This window comes from Sturnus vulgaris, chromosome 4 (assembly GCF_052056855.1).
Source record: "Sturnus vulgaris isolate bStuVul1 chromosome 4, bStuVul1.hap1, whole genome shotgun sequence".
In the NCBI taxonomy this organism is placed as follows: Eukaryota; Metazoa; Chordata; class Aves; order Passeriformes; family Sturnidae; genus Sturnus; species Sturnus vulgaris.
The window spans coordinates 65,069,679-65,086,124 of NC_142246.1; positions in this window are offsets into that span (position 1 = coordinate 65,069,679).

Here is a 16,446-nt window from a genome sequence, read left to right on the forward strand (position 1 = left end):
TGTTTACAACAGGCAGCATTGCTGCAGGTAGCTGAGAGAGCTTCCCAAAGCCCTCAGCTCTCATTTGCCAAGCATTTCAGTCACTAAAGCATTTCACGAAGTGGAGCTCTGCCACTTGATCCCAGTATCTGTCTTGCTACCCAGCAGCAAGTCTGGGTAGCAGGTGGTAAAGTGTTCCAGGCAGTTAAGGAAGAGGGAGTGATAGTGACACTTCTGACATCTTGTTAAAGAAACATGCACGTCACTTCATCTCAGACACGAATATACACGACAGTGGGGATGATTAAATAGAGTACTTGGTATTTAGAAATAGGTGTCTAAGAGGTGGCTGCCTGTGGAAAAAAATTTCCAAGACTTCTACATGAGGCAGCCAGACTTTTTCTTGACTTGCTCAGTACCTCTCTGAATCTACTTTCTGACAGTTTGTAATTTGTTGAATACTTATTTATGCTCCAAGGACTTTCTATATGCCTTTTTTGGGCAAAGCCATTTAATTTTCCTTCTGTGTGTGTTGGTGTCTTTGAAGGGAACCAGTTAATAGCTCTCCTTGGAGCGAGTGCAACCACTTGTGCTGCAATACTCACCTGTATCTGAACAGGGGAGGATCGTTCATTTCCATTTAGGACATTTAGCAAACATTTCCATTCAGCCATTAGTCTGCCTTTTGAGAGACAGAAATGGACACATTTTCCATTTAGGGTGTTCTTGTGACGTGACTGTAACTTTTGAGCTGCTGCCAGATGCTGACATGACTTTCAGGGATCCTTAGAAAGGTCAGGCGTGGCAGGGCTACCATTTCCTGACCTGCTGGAAAGACCTGGAACACTTTGTGATGCATGAGTGCGTCACCTGCCTCTGCTCAGAGCCTGATGCTAATGGGAGTGAGTGCCATTGAAAAGCCTGGGATTTGCACAGTCTTTCCAGAGCCCAAATCAGTGGAGCTGCTGCCCCTGGGGAGTTTCTGGTGGTGATGCACTTCCTGGCACAAAGGCATCTAGAGGCAACAGGAGTAGGTCTGGGCTGCTCAGCAGCACCTTTCATTGTCACTGCTCCTCCCTGGTGCCATCCAGAGGTGATCTGCAAGTGCTGCTCTGACACATGCTCCAAGGGGCTGAAGATCCATCCTCCTTCCCAATGACTGCTTTGGGACATCTTAGGCTAAGATAAGGACAGTCTTCTTGACATCATTTTTCTTTCGTTGTTGCTGTCTGGGCCCCTATTGAAAAGCAAAGTGATGGAGAACAGTGGCCTGACACAGGGATGCCAAGGACCCTTGGCTGGGCACTGTAAAATGATGCTAGTTTTCATCTTTGGAAGTAAATGCAACTTTTATTTTTCACGCTCTGTTACCCTGGTTTCATGGTGCCTTGGTGCCTCAGTAAAGAAAGCTGCCAGTAATCACTTTCCAGGCAATAAATCTGTAATTGAAGAGGGACTGTCAGGATGGAGCTGGCAGCCAAGCCCAGGACTGGACTTTGCCCCAGGGGTGTACTCAGTGGAGGCACACTGGTTGGGCTGCCTGCAGGTAGGATTTGCAGGCAGCTGCCACATCCTGGTGGCCATCCAGGCCTGGCCAGGATCCAGCTGTGCCTGCGTCACTGGCCCTGCTGGTTGTGCAAGTGTCCCTGTTACCACTGTGACCCGCAGTGGCTTTCATAACCCTGCTGGCAGGGCTCTGGGGCTTTGCCCTCTACCCTACCTGGACCCTGGCTTTGCTCAGTGGCTTTGCTCAGCTCTGACCAGCCTCAGCAGGAGTCAGGAAACCTGAAATTCAGGCTGGGAAGCTCTTGGTGCTTCTGGGCACACAAAACTGGACACTTCCTTTTGAGCATCTTGGGGGAGTTTTGTGTCTCAGCAGCCCCTGACCCCTCTGCCCTGGTCCAGGCAGTGAGCTGGCAAAGCTCAAGGTTTTGCCAACACTGAGCCATGAAGATAAGGGCTGGGAACTGGCCACTTCCCAGGTGGCCAGCTGGGCTATGTCCTCTCCCTGGCTGTGCCAGAGGGGCTGTTTTGGCCAGGTAATGAAAACAAGTCATGGCAAAGGCCACCTGTGTTGTACGTAGGTTTATTACCCTGCGAAAATGATCTGCTTATTTGATAGCAAATTCCTCTGTGAATTCCATACTTGAATTGCATCAAACATAGATTTAATTATTAATAGATTTTTGTCCTTCCAGGGCAGCTTCAGGAGACATGGAAAGGTTCTCTTCCCTCCATGGGTACACCCTGGAGTTTGGGTGAATCTGCTGTTTTCCTCAGAGAACAGATGTACTTTCTGCCTCTATTGTGTTCTAATTTCTTTTTTTGAAAGAAGTTCTAGTTTCACCTCTATCCCAGGGATATCAGGGGATTGATCAGGGCTCTCCCTGACAGACTTTCAGTAGCTCTAAGTCCAGAAGACAGTTCTGTCTCTTGGATGGACAAGGGGCAGTTTTGAATAACTCGTCCTTTGCAAGGGAGCAGAGACTGCCCTGTGAAGGACTCTTCACTTCAGGAAATTGGGACCTTGTTCCATACTAAATCCATTTCTCCTCCACTGAGCCGAGTCCAGGTCAGCAGAAAATTCTTCCTGAGATGGACAACAAGCCCTGGGCATTAAAATTCATGGTGGGAGGATTGTCCAGGCAACTCAGAGGCAGCCCAGTGACCAGCAGCAAGGCAGCACAGAGCAAACCTGTGAAACAAAAACATGCTTGCAAACACAGTGAAGCCAGAGTGGTTGATCATTAGCAACTCCAGTGAGCCTTGAATGCATGTCCTGGAGGGGAAAGGCTGTTTCATAATCTGTGACCTAAGTGAGCATCCCTCCTGTGGTGCCATTCAAGATCCAAAGTCTAGCAAAGCAAAGGTCTGATTTTCACTCCAGCTCGGGCCTTTTAGGGCACTGTCAATGGGCAGCATCCTGGAATCCAGAAATCCTGGAAGCACTTATTCTTTGTACAGTGCAGGGTGGACATATGCAAGAACAGAAACACACTCACCACATGTGACTGAAAACCTGTCTGGCTGCTGGTGGTAGCCAAGTTCACATTATCACCAAACCTTCTGTAATTTCTATACTGACTGTCCTTGTAAATGTAGGAAATTACCATTTGGTTGTCCTCATGAAAGAGAACTCAGCATAGTTGTACCACTCTCAGTTGTCATGGCCTCTCTCAGAAACCTTACCTCCTGTGTTGTCACCTTCATTTAAACGGATGAGAGTCATTATGACGACCAACTCCATTTCCAGGTTCTGAGACGTGGTTTAGGAACGGTGTTCCCCAATTTAATGTTCCCACTGACACACCCCAGACCATGTGCTGCTTGCTCACTTTCTCTCTGCTGCTCCTCGATGAAATAGAGAGGAGAATTGAAGGCACAAAATGCTAAAGATCACAGGTTGGGGTAAGAACAATCTACTAGAAACAGCAATGGAATAAGAAAATTAACAGTAGCAACAAGACACTAATAACAGAGTTAAAAGACAGGCAAACTATTTACATGTGATTGCTCACCACACAGTTTAGTGCTCCTGCTGAAACACCCCAGACTACAAACTGCTCACTCGCTTCCTTCCTGTTCCCTCTGCAGCCAGATGGGGAGGACAACTGGAGGCACAAAAGGTTGAGATAAGAGCAATTTACCAGAAGAGGCAAAGAAATAGGAAAAACAGTTACAACAATGCTAATAGCAGAGTGTGCAGATCAGTGTACAAATAACGTGGAATCCAGGATGATGTATCCATGCACCACCTAAGAAATGGCACCACCCTGTGTCCGTGGCATGAGGTGGCATCAAATAATTGCAGGTGCAAATAATATGTCCCTCCTGGCTGCTGCAAAAATTAACCCTGAGACAAGCAGGATAAATGAAATGCCACTGCATCTCTAGGTGAGGTGTCAAGGAAAGGGCAGAGCTGGCTGTGCTTACAAAAACTCAGCTAGAAAACAGTGGGATTTGACAGGAAAATAAACACAGCCTTGGCCTTTTTGAAAGGGAAAAAAACCTCAAAAACTCATATGCCTGATGTTTTCAGGTCATAGGTGGGTTTTGTAGCTTTCAGCATCAGTTTAATTGAATGGTGGCTGGTGTGAGCTGGCTCAGAGAGCACAGCACAGCTGGGCTGACTCCACAGCTGCACCTGTAGATGTATGGCAAAGCAAGGGCTTTCCCAAAACACATGGATTAGTGAGCTTAGTGATCTTTTCCAGCACAGTCTCCAAATCCTTTAGTGGCTTCCATGAGCTAGATGGTGAACCCTGCAGCAGCTTATTTTCGATTAAAGAAAAAGAGTTACATATTTATAACAATCAAATATGAAATGATGGTTATGGATTATGGCACGTTTTATTTGCAATGCCACTTATTTGTTGTCTGCAGCATCAGTGCTGCTGTGTGCTGCATATCTTCAGTCTAAGGACCTGGCAATGCCCTGCTGAAGCTGCTTGCAGGGAGAGGTGACAATTCCTTGGCTGTGGGTGATGGAGAGTCTGGGTGATGGGATGGGAGGTGCTGGGACATCACAGCTATTTCTTTTTTCAAGTGGCATTTGCAGCAGTTTCTATTATTTATTTATTTTATTATTATTTACCTATTCTATGTGTTTTTCAATTACTGTCTAGCTGTCAGGTGGCTCTGAGACAAAGCTGGGGCTGCCTTCTTTGAGTGCAGGGATCCTGGACTCACCCTGGAAGTGGGAAAGCTTCCCACTGCCCTTGGACAGTGGCAGCTGCAGAGTTACTTGTCACAGGTGGAATTACAAGGACAGGATATACCATTGGCTCCTTCCACACACTGGTGGGCTTCAGCTGGCACTTGGCAGCCCCTCCAGCACTCAGAAACACGCTGTGACCCCAACCTTGCTACAATTTCAATTTTTAAGATCTCAGACAAGTGCAATGTGAGCCCTCTATTTTTGTTGCTAGGTGAATAAATGAGTTTCTACTGGGTAGTAGCTCAGCCTTGTTTGCAAGTGACCCTTGGTGATCTCCCTGCCAGCATTTTGCAGTCTGCATCTCCACTGTCTTAGGTTCAGCCCTGTATCCACACAAATTCAGGTTTCCTGCACTAGATGTCTGTGTCTTTACAGAGAATTTAATAAGTTGACAGAACAGATTATTAAACTGGGGGGAAGGAATTTGTTTGGAGAGGGTAGGTAAGGGATTGGAAATCATATTCTCAATTTTGTCCAAAATAAGGTTTCTCTCTAAAGTTTGCAAGAGGAATTCAGTGCTGCCTGAGAAAATGAGGTCCCTGAGAGAGACTTTTCCAAGGAAGGCACAGGGGTCTGGTGGCCCTGTCTTTGTCTGTCCCTGCCTCTGCAAGGTGCAGGTGGTGGTGTTGACTCTGTTTTCATCTTTTTCTGGGGGCACAGACCAAAAGCAAAAATAAATAAGAAAAAAACTACACTGATGGACACAAAGGAACAATTTTCACCTAGTTTCTGGAGTTTCTTACAAAAAGAAAAAAATCTCTGGGTTGAGGAGAGTTGTAATTAACCCTTTAATTAAGCAGACAGGATGAATAGACTACAAAGCAATTAAGTGATGCAGTGGGCAGCATTTGCTGGCTACATTAACCTCTGTGTTTGTGTTATCTTCGCTGGAAAGAAGAAATATTTCATGTGTGGCATCATGTCATTCCTCATCCCCCTTTTGCTCCAGTTTTTTAATCAACTCAAAGGATGCTTCAGCCAGCTAGTTATGGCACATATGAATAGTGCTTTATTGATAACAAGACAAACCTGGCTTTTACTGCTATTTATTTACATTCTGGTGTGAGTTTAGCTTCACAGATGTCCTCGAAATGACAGAATTTGCTTCCTTAAAGGTTTTACCTTGGAAGAGATCATGGACAGCTGGGCTTTGCTACACTGGGAATATTGTTTCCTTTGGGTTTGGCAGACAGTGGAGCACACAAACACACTGCCACACCAGATCTGCATGGTCTTATCAGGTCTCCACAGGGCATTGCATCTCTCTTTGTCCAACAATGGATTATTTCTGCCTCTCTTAGCGTGTCATACATCAACCCCGGGTGCAGAGCAGAAAGCATTTGTGGTATGCCACTTTTTATTTTCCTATGACTTGTCTAGTACACACAACAAGAGGGTGGGCAGGTCTCATGGAGCACCCCTCAGTGTCCTGACACTTGCTGTGAAGTTTGGAAATAGTCAACACTGCTGCCCAAATGCAAACCTACCAAGCAGTCCTATCCATTCAGTATGGCCTTGGATGGGACTTTTGGCCTTGGATTGCATCTCTGGGCATATCTGATGCAATTGATTTCTTCAGCAACTCTGCTTCTCCCTTGGTGGGATGATCAGAGAATCACTGCATTGTTTGGCTTGGAAGGAACATTAAAGATCATCTAATTCCAGAACCTTCTGCTAGACCAGGTTGCTCAAAGCACCATCCAACCTGGGGTGGGGGACAGGTACCACAACCCTCAGTGTGACATTGGCAGATTTAGCCAGGAGCTATGTTATCCTTTATATTTTTGTTTAGTAGGATGCAGAGAAAATCCTTTATTTGATGCAAATTTCGTGTCTCTTTCTGAACTGCATGTAGGGACACAAAGCACTCACATTGTGTTTTACTGCAATTTATCCCTGTTCTCGTAGCAGCTACTTAGCACAATTTTCCCATTCCACTTCCACTGGCATGATGGAGCCACGAGGGGAACTTTCCTCACCATGGTCTGTAGGGCTCTGCTAAACCCAAAGAGAAATGGAAAGATCAGCTCTATGTCAGCTAAATATAATTTAATTGTGAATGATGTCTGGAAAGACCTGGAGTGAAAATAATACGTGGGGAAGGAAGGTGGCTGCAGATGCAACCAAAAAATGGCAATTGCTTTTTTTTGTAATGCATTCAAGGGAAATGGAACAATAGTAATTTCATTTGGAATTTCTAATCAAAGGGGAAGTGGCCATTTTGATTGGAGATGGAAAATTGCTTGATTATCTTCACTTTTTCTGTGCCTGCATAGGGAAGTCTTTTCCCCTGCTGGTGAAGTGAAGCAAAATGTAAAAAAGGAGAGGGAAAGAAAAATGCTGCCTTTGTTTCTACTTTTTATTCTGCTACCAGCATTAGCAAACAATACTGTTGCTTTTCAGAGCTCTTTTTCCACATATGTGAGGAAAATCATAGCAAGGCAGAGGCTCCAGCAGCTGCAAATCTGGATGATTTCCTCAATTTTCCACAATTCTTCAGTTCTATCTGAAGAAAGCCTTGATAAAACATGGTTGCTTTTTCAGCTTCCTTGTCTGTGAAATGGGATGATCCTTATTTGTTTTCTAGAGAGTGTAGGAAGGTTGAGGATGGTTCTCTTTTTGACATATCCCAAAAAATCCTATCTCAAAGGTTTTTATTTGCTCAGTTTGGAGAAGGAAGGATGGGAGGTGTGGGCACCAAGGGAAGTTGGATCTAGGTGAGGATCTTTTCTGAGCTGGCTCCCATAGATGTTTGTGCCTCTTCTTTATGCTTCTTCCATAGATATGGCAATCCACTGAATGAAAAGAAAAAGGAGGGAAAGCACTACATCTTGACCATTTTTGGCAAATATATTTTATTTATTGCACATCCACTAACTCATCTGGAGTCACGTAGCCAAAATGTGATGAAACATTGAGTTTCCAGTCCCTCTAACCAGAATTAATGTTAGAAGCTTTAAGTTTTCCAGAGGAGCATGCCCCTTGTGCACCAAACTCCCTGGCAGCAGATTGCCTGGAAGGTGAGGAGGTGCAAGCACCATCATTTTATGCAACACTTCCAGTAGTGCTGATCCACTGTAAATCATGGAAGTGACATTTTCCCCCAGTCTATATCTGTGGGTAGGGATGGCCCAGCATGGGTGTCACCCCTTCCTGCATGTGTGGAAGTCTGATTAAAGATGCTTTTATCTTTTCCCCTTGTCAATGAACTTTCAGGAGCTGTCACTACCTGTGTTAGGCTAGCAGAGCATTCAACAAATAAGCCTGAGTCCAAACCACTGGAGGCTGAGTAGCATGGAGGAGGAAAAAGGATATTTCTTTTGCTGTGAAAGTACATAAGCAGGGAACTGCTGATCCTGGGGGCTGCAGGAGTAGCCCAAGCACAGGCACAGAGGGTGGAACTGATAATAACACAGGGCTCCTTTCACCTGCTGTTGTTGTGCTTGCCACATCATGATCCAATATTTGATATTTGAGCATGATCTCTTGTCTAGGAGGTTGTTGAGGGAAGCAGGGGGTTCTAGTACCTGGAGATATTAATCCACAAGCAGAGAGTGGGAAGGAGATAAAGACAAGCCAAATTTCTCCCAGTATGTTCATTTTGCACTCTGCAGCCTTTTAAACTGCTGTGGTTTGACTTTTTTTTTTATTATTTTTAATGCTGCAGCGTGCCTGAGTAGAGATGGTCATCATAAATCACTAAATTACTGAAACCAGAAAGGTTTGCTTTGGTCTCAGTGACATCTGGAGGACTTGGGAAAACTTTTAGGGCTTTCTCCCTTCCAGGAGCAAGGACAAGCCTTTTGTAACTGTGTCCCCTGCCTCGATGCCCTCTAACATCAACTCACTGAATTTTTATCACGTCCTTCATGGAAACAGCTGTCAGCTGAACTTTTTGCAAATCTCCCCATCTCTTGGTATTTCTCTGTTTCCTTATCTTATTTACAAAACCGTATTATGTGAGGCAAAACTCATTTGCTGGCTGGGAAGAGACACTGTTCTCAATGGGATATTTACTCTGTACCTGAGATATAATCTATTCTCTGCAGTAATACAGGCTCCAAAATGAATGGGTATTTATTTATAATAATGCAGCAGACAGTCCATACGGAGGTGTCATCCTGTTTGTAATCAATCCTCTGGTTTGCAGTGCTCTGCTTGCAGCAAAGTAACGCTTTGCATTAAGTGATGAATTGGTTTAGTCTTCTCATTCTGACTGTCATTTTTCTTCACTGAAGATGTATTGCCTCCATTATGCAGCCCTTGTAGATGAGCAACAAATATCCATGGGCACTTAAAAGGGAGCATACATAGAGATCATGCACAGTCCCATGTAGGAAGGGAGGGGAGCCATGCTGCTGATTATTGGGAGATGTGTTCCAAATTGTTGCAGCATGAGCCACTCTTGTGGTGAGTAAGCAATGATTTATTCCTCTAAAGTGTGTCATTATTGCACTGACATTGTACTTCTGGATTGATTTCAACTCAGAATCTGATGACAGAGTGCATATTTTGCTGCTGGAGAAACAGACCATCCATGACATCAAACAAGCTAGATATAATTTTGAAAGAGATATGCTTGGTACGCTGAGGAAAACTACAACAAAACCTCTAGAGGTCTATATTTGGGTGCAATTGATATATCTGTGTTGTCAATTTATGGCTGTTACCATCAAATGGGAAAATCAGCCCATTGCTCATGAGTGAATCGCCAGAAAAATAATAACTTGCTTTATCAAAGATACTGTATAAAATGCAGCCATATAATAATATTTGAAGGCTGTCTGGGCTTGGATCTGGATATTTTACAGTGCAATGCTGCCCAGAGAAGGAGGGCTCTGAATGCCAGCAGGGCAGTGGCATGGGAAGAGAAAGTGGAGCTGGCAGCTGCTTTTGAACCTGTTCCCTTCCCTCCCATACTTGGGACAGCACCTGTATCTTGTCAGGGATTTTTCCCAGATCATTTGCCCAATGGCCCTGTGCTTCCATGGTGTCCTTTAATGTGTGGTGGGTTAGACTTGTTTCTGTGTGCCTTGGCTTGTCCTGCACATAAATGGCTTTGAGGGCTGAGAGATACTCAAGAGGAGGAGAAAACAGAACATCTTTCATGGATCTCTTGTGATACATGAGGAAAGCTTGCAAATGGCCTCTTGTCTTTGTAAAATCAGAAACACCTGGGTATGAAGGCCACTATTTGCTATTTTCCCTTGAGGAAAGAGAAATGTTTCATTTCTTAAAGAAGCAGCTGACATATGCAGAAACAGCTCTTGTCCTTGTATTTTGGATTTAGGGAAGGGGTGAGAAAAACACACAAAACACCCAACAAATGCTTCATGGTCTTAGTAACAGCGACTAGGTTTTCAGAAGGAGTAGCTCAGATCCTTCCCTTCTGCCACTTTTCCATAAAGCCTTCTAAGAGAAACAGGTTATGCAAAAAACTGTTTGAAAACCTGGGAAGAAATTGGCAGGTTTGAAAGAGGCTCGAGGACATCCTTGGGCACAGAAAGAAAAAAACCCAGAAAATTACTTTGCCTTTGCCTTTGCAGACCAATAGAGTCAGAAAAAATCACTTAAATCTCACAGGCTGCACTGTTGTACTGCTGCCCTCCCTCCTGCCACCACTTGTGTTGCCTGGTCTCCTCTGTATATCTATATCTATCTATATCTAGATCATCCATTTATCTATATCTATATCTATATCATCTATATCTATATATTATATAGGGGAACTACTGATGCTCAGGGTCCAGGAGCTCGATGTAACATCAAACAATCTGCTGTGAGTGCCACTTTGAACTTCTACTGACAGTCACTTTTCAAACTCTCACTTTGGAGCATCCTCTAGCTGTTGTCTGTGGATAATTTGATCATTTCCAGAACTTTCACTGTAATTCCCTGTTTTATAGTGTCACCTCAGAGACAGGTTATTAATTTGCTCCCCAAACCAATATTCCTGGCTCTGTTACATGCAGTCTTGACCTAAACATCTTATTATGGCCAAATTCCTTGCTCTAAAATGCAATCTTTTGAAGAGAGGGAGTTTTCACTTGTATGGCCATTTTGAGTCTTCCTTGCTCTTTTTGGAAAGGGAAAACTGAAGTGTGGTGTGGACTTTTGAGGTTCATTATCTACTACAGAGCATCTCCTTGGTGTCTGGGAAGTTGTGTGGATCCTGGCTGACACTGCTGTCAGACATCTCTTGGGTCTGATTTCAGCTTGGTTACTTACCTGGGAGGTGGCACAGGACAAATCATTCCTTGCCTCAGTTTTCCTATTTATTTAATAAATAATAAATAAATATTTAATAAAATGAAATAAACGATAAATGATGGTATGTGATGACAGTGCCATCATTTGTGAGACATGTGGAGGCATCACTGCCAGGAGTTTACAAACTCCCAGTTCTTTAGGGAAAAACTCTCTGTTGTGAAGAGATGATATGGAGGACTTGAAAATTATTCCTGTCTCCTGCTCACTGGTTGTTGTAGCAGTTCTGCTTTTTTCTGAGATGAGCCTTAATGAGTCTTGATGCCTCTGTACCACATGTATGCCATGAATGAGCTCAGCCTTGGGCTCATCCTTGCAGTGCCTTTTGTTTTGGTCTGGAAATTATCTTTCTGCACACTGTTGGCATTTTACTTCTATCTCTCTCTGAGCCCTGAGTCAAAGCTGTGTGATGGATCATCTTCTCTCTACATGAGATAACTGGAGTTAGGTTCCTTCTGTCTCCTCTTTGGACATTTTTAATTCTGAAAAAGGGTTTCGGTCTGATGCCTGATTTTCTTTGGGTCTAGTTCCCTTGGTCTATTAAAACATCTTAATTTTATCACAATCTTTTTGTATTCTTTGCTGGCCTCTTTGATTGGTACAGCTACTTGCAAGCTTAACTTCCCTGAAACATGTTTTCCAGCTCTGTCACTCAGCTGCCCTGCTTCCTTTACTAGCAGTTTCACAGAGTCAGCAAAATCATCCCAATTCACAACTTTTACTCAGTCATTCCTGTCTAAATCTGAGACTGGGCAGGTTTTGACAAGGAATTAAACATGTGAAAACCATTGCAGCTCAATACCATGAGTGCAGTGACCTTGCAGAGTTTTATTTGCAAAGCCCACATCTCCAGAACAGCTGAATATCATTGAAAGTAACCTGACCTGGAAGAGGGCAAGCAGAGTGAGAGACAAACGTGTGCATAACAGAGCCCAGCACGGGAGTAGCAAGGGTGTCAATGTGTTTAAAGCAGAAGCTAAACACCCTGCAATAAACTGGCTGGACTGGCTTTTTCCATTGGGATTTTCCCTTCTGAATGTTTGTTTTATGGTCTAGAGGCAGCCTTGCCTGCAGAATAAGCAGGTCCCTCTCTGTGGCACTTTGCTGGGCTCTGCTGGGGATTGTTCATGGCCCAGCTCTATTTTGAACAGAGATTTATGATCACTTTCCCAGTCAATTAAAATTCTAGGTATTGCTAGGGCAGAATTTGATTAAGGCTAATTGGAGCTTCTGATAACTGATTTTCTAAGCAGAAACGATGATGGGGTTGCAGATCCTAGAGGGTTTCTATCACTTTTAAATAACTTTCATTTCTTGCTTGACGCTGCTCTGATCTTTCCTCCAGCCCCATGGTCTGTCTTACATCAAGTGATTCAAATGTTGATTTTTTCCTGTCATAATTTATCGTTTTGACTTATTTGTTCTTTTATTGTCTTTATCTAAATGTGAGGAAAGAAAAAAAACGAACCATGAAACCCTGCAGAAGCCTGGAAATGTTTTTGTATCAGTCCCAGTGGTCTGACATGAAAGATATATAGCCACTTCTAAGGGTTTGACAATTCAGTAACAATTATCCAGACAGTTACAATAACAACTCGCTTTTCTTTTTCTGTTGAGAGGGAAGATGAGGTTTTAATGAATTGTCAATAAAGATTAAAAAAAGAATAAAATACCAAGAGTAGAAAAAAACCCAGGTGCAAACACAGTGCCATTAAAATACAACTCAGGTTTTCCATTCTACCCTAAATTTTATTTCCTTGGCATCAAGAACTATTGTGACAGTTCTTTGCACACTTGATTGAACAGGGTAAACACAGGGGACTGTATCTTAGTCACAGAATGCAGAACGTGCAGCTTTCTTTGCACAGAGCAATCTCACAGAGGGATGAATAACCCTTTCAGTAGTTCATTTTGCCAGAATTTGCAGCATGTTTTTTACTGCGTGGGGACTAATAACAAAATGGCAAACGGGAATTTAAAACTGAGAGAAGGAGCAATACATATATATATATAGAGAGAGAGAGAGAACAATGACACCTGGAATGCCCAACTTCTCCCTCCTGTAACAGGTGGTTGTCACTTGCCCACTGGAATACTTTTTCCTGGAGTTTTATTTTCCATGATTTCAGGACTACAATTACATTTCTCTCTGCACATATCTTGAGTCTTGCTGTTTAAAGGAAACCAGAGCAACCCTCCACATAACCGTGTTTTTTAGTCTTTCCCTCTCTTTATGTGAGATAAATGGAAGAAAAGCCATAGGCAATTACTCTGTGGAAGTTAAAGGGAAAAGTTTATTTGATAAGAAATGATTGTGGAATTATAAAATTGCCAAAGGAGAACAGGTGGACACCTTCTCTGATGTATGATTACTAATGAATTCTCTATATTCCTTGTGGAAAAGAGGCACAACTGTAAAATTAAATAGTCAATGCCTCTGATGAAAGGATTTGCAGCCACTGGTGTCCTTTATCAAAATACAGTGAGCCTTGAAGGAACTACTAAAATAGCAAGTCTCAGCTTCAAGTAAAGCAAGCTGAGTGGAAAAACTCTACAGATGGCTTTTTCTCAGGGAAATTTGTTTCTAATGTGTTCTAGTAGCAGAAACCTTTTGCCTGGGAGATTGGTGGGTAGGGTTTTACCAGGAGGCTGCTGAAGTTGTGGTCAGTGCCACAGGGCAGGTGGGCAGCAGGTACAAGAGTGTCACATTGAGGTGTGAGTGTTCACATGAAAATGTGTACAAAACCAGCTTCTATTGTAGAACTCTTTATGAGGGCTGAGTTTTCAGCAAGGTGTGTATATGTAAAGGAGAAATCCTCTTAATTCACCTGCACATTCAGTCACAACTTCTAGGCTGAATTAGGGACTAAAATGTTGCAATGTGAATGGAAATCTGGGTTGTCTGCTGTGCTGACAAGGTGCCTGCTGTCCAAGAATAACAGAAGGTGTGAAAAATGCTTTGAGGTCCTTTGGAGAAGCCATGGGTCAGCACCTTACAGAAACATCTTAATTACACAATAATGAATACCAGAATGGCAGGCAAGGGAAGGACAGTGTATTGTACATAAATCCTGGATACAAGCTGACAGCTGATTTTTGAGTAACCTTTCTTCTAGTGACTTTTATTTTGGTTTTTGGAGTGTTTAATAGTTTGAATGCCATAATTTCTTGTTTCTGTAGACATGTCTATATATGATGGCAATTTTTTCCCACGTTCGTTTAGGTCATTCATTCCAGAGCTTGGAAATGGGAAGAAAGTGGTTGTAAGCACAACGTTGCCTTGTGTTCTAGCCACCTCCATTTCCTTTATTTGAACATTGACTTGGTCATTCAGGGTGCCTGGTTTCAGTCATGCTCCCCACAATCCGAATGTATTAATGAACTCATTAATGAAGGTGGTTAATCACCTTGCAGCAGCTGCATGGTGCTCCCAGCCCTGCTCCTGAAGGACATTGGGGCAGTCCCTGCATTAGGAAGGTGCTGTGAATGCCTGATGAAGCTGGCATTCCTCAAAGCCAGAGCTGGGCTGGCTTTCTCCAAATATGCCATGAGATGGCAGCAAAGGCTTTTGCGAGAATTTTGTGCCTCAAATTGTTTGTTGCCTAGGGATTCTTGTAAGAGAACTTGATGATAAATCCGCGGTTTATAATGCATCCTGCAGAGTGGATGCTGTATTGTTCCCTGAAATGTAAGGTTTCCTTTTCAGTAGAGAAGGCCCCTTTTACCCCTTTGTTCTATTTCTTCTTTTCACCTCTGGCATGTTCCCATTGTTTAGTATTATTTGATAGAAATGGACAAGCAAAGCCTTTAGTTTTAGTTGGAAGGGACCTTAAAGCTCATCTCATTCCAGCCCTCCCTGTTATGGGCAGGGATGCCTTTTACTAGCAACCAGATGCTCTAAGCCTTTGGTGTTTGCCTTGATCACTGCCAGGGATGAGACATCTGTAGCCTCTCTGAACAACCTGTTCCATTGTCTCACAACCATCACAGTGAAGAATTTGTTCCTAATATCTCGTCTAAACCTACTCTCTATCAGTTGGAAGCCATTCCCCCTTATCCTATCACTACATAGCCTTGTTAAATATCCCTCTCCAGCTCTCTTGTAGCCTCTTTAGGTACTGGAAGGTGTTATAAGAGCTCCCTGAAGCCTTCTCTGCTTCAGACTGTTTGAGCCCAGATGCAGGAAACCATTTTTGCAGAGATCTGTTTAGTTATGGGAAAAGAGTTAAGGAGGAATTTTAAACTTTTTTTTTAATTATTTTTTTTTTGCCCATCAGGTATAGCTATCAGGTATAAATTTGGAATTAAAAAACTTGTGGGACGAGAAACAGAAGTTCTTTTCAGCCACGTGGTGACATTACATGCACTCTTGATGATAATGTGATATAGAAAGAATGGCAGATATTCATGAAGATGAGGAAAAACAGACTTCTGTCTGCCATTCCCTCCCACTCTTCATCCTGCTCTTATCACGGGAATTACTTTTAGCACTTTCTTCTTAGCAACAGTAATGAAAAGTAGGTAAAAAGCCATTAGCAAAACTGCCTCCTTATCATCTTACAGGAAAATGTTGTTAAAGACAATGTTGTACATGCCTTGTTCTAAAACAACCTTTCCAAAAAGAATTGGTTATAACTGCAGGGCTACAGTGCAGGAAGTGATTTAGGATTCTTCAAATGGGTTCTGTGACATGCTGGTGATGAAGTTGATGAGGGACTATGTTGCAAAGGCAGTGGCCATTTCATTCATACTGATGGAGAGCTGGGATGCTAATCCAAACCTATCTTCTTTCAAAGTCAAAACCCTGTCACTGCATACCCTCGTAAAAGCCCATTCAAAAACTCTTCACTTACAATATCTTTGAATATAAAAAGAATTTAATATATTTAGTCCTAGGTATTTTACAAATAACTTATTAGAAACAAGCAAGTAATTATTAGAGTAATTATTATTATTTCCACCTTCTGCTGTGTGGCAGAGCTGCTTTTTTTGCCACTGCAGAGCAAAATGGATTCAGGAAGATGGAAAACTGTTTGGTTGGGGTTTTTTTCTCCCCTGGGAGTTTTCATCTCTCTTTCATCACAGAGTTATGGCAAATACTAATGCCACGCTTGGATGTATTGCCTAGAGGGGAAGGGCAGACAAGTGAGTGGAAGATTTCTGTTGGTTTAAATATTGCAGCTTCAGAGTGCCTAAGGCCAGAGGCATGTACACAAATTTCCTGGATCCTAGAGGCTCTATCTTCCAGTCTGACTGAAAGTCAGTTCTCTGTCCTCTTTTCTTAAAAGTTTATAAGCATTTACTTGGGTCTCTGTGATTCCAAAGATGCCAGCTCCCTGCAATTTGCAGAATCAGGGCTTGCACCTTTGGGCACAGTACATCTCTGGGCAAAGCTAAAGTATATAGTTGGTGCAGAGATATGCACAAAGCCCAATACTATCATTTACACTGTAAATTCTCAGTTCTCATTGTGTTATTTCCAA